Genomic DNA, 3,381 nt, shown 5'->3' with positions numbered 1-3,381 from the left:
ATTAATAAACATATTTATGAAAGATTATCTTGGGCTCGTTTAAACTATATTCTTTCATAGTTTGACAGAATTTTTAAGATAATTTGGTGATAATTTAGAGTCCATACGATCTCTGCAAAGATAAACATCAGCTTAGTAAGTGCTCCTTATAATCCATACATAGAAAATCATAAAATTTGAGGAAGATAATAGTACTGTTATTTAGATGTGCAACAGGTTAAGAAGCAATACATAAAGAATGTCTGTGAATCACATCAAGGAAGATTTAAATCTCCAGTGAAAGAATCCAGGGTTATTTTTGGCCAACTCTACTCAAAACTTCTATTAATGTTTAGCTAAATAAATGGAAGAGAAGTTCAACCAGAATATATTTCCAATATTGAAGAGCGATCCACTTGCATGTATGGATTTTCTCTGCAAATAGGTACTGCAAGTGGCAACAAACATCAAAATGAAGCAATCAATAAGCAAAATTCTATGCAAGAATATAGGCAAATTTAATTAGATAATATGGCATCTATTCTCTAGGATTTTATAATCCCAAAGAGCAACCAGAAGCTTACATCAGCGTATTTAGATGCCAGCAGAGCAATAAAAAATTAGTGCTCTGAGAAATAAATAAACCATGTATTTGTATTTTGTCAGTTATGTCTACAACTGACAGAATGAATCGAGACAGATGATACAATTAAGATTTACAATTATGACCAGCGGGATGTGACAGTGTGCTGTCTCACTGGAAGTTCACTGTTCCCTGGCATGGGTCCCTAGGCTTCCTGCCTTGGAAGCACAGCAGCAGGCTTCATGGGAAGGCGAAGAGCTTCCCTAAGGATGAACCTTCCAAGCCATTCCACCTCACAGCCTTCCTGGGATACAAGGCTGGTATGGCCTACATCATGTGAGAAACTGACAGCCTAGGATCCAAGGCGAACAAGAAGGAAGTGGTAGAGGCTGTGACAGTTGTGGAGACACTGCCCATGGTAGTTGTGGGCATAGTGGCTATATGGAAACCCCTCAAGGCCTCCAGGCCTTCAAGACTGTCTTTGCTGAGCACATCAGCAATGAATGCAAAGGTGCTTCTATAAGAACTGGCATAATCTATAAAGATGGCCTTTACCAAGTACTGCAAGAAATGGCAGAATGAGGATGGCAACAAGCAGCTGGAGAAGGAATTCAACAGCATGAAAATGTACTGCCAAGTCATCTGTATCATTGCCCATACTCAGATGTGCCTGCTTCCTCTGTGCCAGAAGAAGGCACCCCGATGGAGATTGAGGTGAACTGAGGCACTGTGGCTGAGAAACTGGACTGGGCCCGGGAAATGCCAGAGCAGCAGATACCTGTGAACCAAATATTTGGGTAGGACAGGGTAATTGATGCCATTGAGGTGACCAAGTGCAAAGGCTACAAAAGGGGTCACCAGTCATTGGCACACCAAGAAGCTGACCCACAAGACCCACCAAAGGCTGTGTAAGGCTCCTTGTGTCAGGACGTGGCATCCTACCTGTGCGGCCTTCTCTGTGGCATGTGCTGGGCAGAAAGGCTACCATCACTGCAGTGAGAATAACAAGAAGATCTATAACATTGGCATGGCTACCTTATGAAGGACGAAAAATGGATCAAGAACAATGCCTCCACTGATGATGACCTGTCTGACAAGAGCATCAACCCTCTGGGTGGCTTTGTCCACTATAATGAAGTGAACAATGACTTTGTCATGCTGAAAGGCTGTGTGGTGGGAATCAAGAAGTGAGTGCTCAGCTCCGCAAGCCTTTGGTGGTGCAGTCTAAGCGTCCTGCTCTGAGAAGACTGACCTTAAGTTCATCAACACTGTTTCCAGGTTTGGCCCCTTCCAGACCATGGAGGAGAAGAAAGCATTCATGGAACCACTAAAAAAGACCAGACTGCAAAGCAAGAGGGAGCTTAATGCCAGAAACAGATTTTGCAGCTGATGGGGTCTCAATAAAAGTTATTTTCCACTGGAAAAAAAAATTAGATAGTCTTTCAAAACTTAACAGACAAAACTATATTCTAAATAGTGATGGCAAAAATATAGAATTTGGAAAGAAGTAGTTCAAAAGAACCCTATATAAATAATTTCTAGAGAGTTTAGGTTGATTTGATTGGTTCACAATAATTAAACAAGTAGTTGTTGATAAGTAAAGCACTGTGTTAAGTGTCTCCAGAAATACAAAGATGAGAATGCGCTAATCCTGTCTTTAAGGTATCTGCCTAAGTGCGAACAGGTTTATATGCACAAATATTCTTAAGTAAAATACATGATATCTGCCATGTGATTGAACGAAGCAAAGATAAATAAATCAGTAAAGTCACATGACTTTACTGGGAACATTTCTCACAAAAATCTTAGCTTTTGAGAAGCAACTGAGAAGGGAAAAAAAGAAGTATTTTAAACATTAAATATAAAAGCAAGTTTGCTCCAGACCAGTGGTGTCTGATAGAACTTTCTGCTATGAGAGAAATGTTATATATCCGTAGCGTCTGATATAATAGCCTTGAACCACTTGTGGCTATTAAAAACATGAAACTTTAAAACAGAATGCTAAAACTTATTTAATTTAAATTTAATGGTTACTATACTGAACAACACAGTTTTAGGCAGAGAAACCGGCTTATGTAGAAGTGCTGAAGCTTGAGAGCATGGGACGTTATGTTTACAGGCAGCCACCTCTCTGCTCTCACTAGAGTAGAGTTGGGTGATAAAGTGAAAAGCAAGGTTGAAAGCAAATATCCAGGCAAAATTTTGGAAGCTTTTGCATATAGGGCCATTATAGAGTAGGCAATGAAAATTTTTGAATAGGTTTGAGTCAAGCCCAACCTTGGGATTTAGGAAGAAAACCAGTGACTGTGAATCAGAGTCGAGATCAGGTGAGAAGTTACTGTAACAATTCAAACAAGAGAATGTGAGATATTATACTAAGACAAAGAAAATAAAATTATATATGCAAAGGAAAATTCAGGGAGACATTTGTCATATTGGCTTAATGTGGTTTCCCCAAAATAAGGAGAAAATACTAGAGTAAAAATTACAAATGCAAGCAGCATTTTTTTTTTCAGAGTTTCTGGGAAAAGGAAGAAAATGACACAGGGAAATGGTGGCAGCCAATATTGTGTGAGTGACTAAGCCAGCAATCAGCATGGGTGACTGGAGTTCATTCTTACAGGGAAACACTGGAGGATGGTATAACACACGTGCCTCAAAATTATCCCAACAAAAGAGCAAGGGAGCTGAGACATTACCATCGATCACCAGTTAGACTGTTTCCAGGGGATGCAGGACTTCTGGCCTGCTGTATGCTTGGATAGATTAGCTTTCCATAGCTTCAGGAAAAAAAAAAAAAAAACCTGAGAAGTAGAAAT

The 3,381-nt window shown here is 39.7% G+C and overlaps 1 pseudogene; it reads left to right on the top strand.

Moving 5' to 3' along the window:
* The first annotated feature begins 734 nt into the window (after nt 1-734).
* LOC100604419 lies at nt 735-1,952 on the top strand (annotated as a pseudogene).
* Nucleotides 1,953-3,381: the final 1,429 nt, after the last annotated feature.

Source organism: Nomascus leucogenys, chromosome 13 (genome assembly GCF_006542625.1).
Source record: "Nomascus leucogenys isolate Asia chromosome 13, Asia_NLE_v1, whole genome shotgun sequence".
Lineage (NCBI taxonomy): Eukaryota > Metazoa > Chordata > Mammalia > Primates > Hylobatidae > Nomascus > Nomascus leucogenys.
This window is presented reverse-complemented; position numbering and strand designations above follow the sequence as displayed.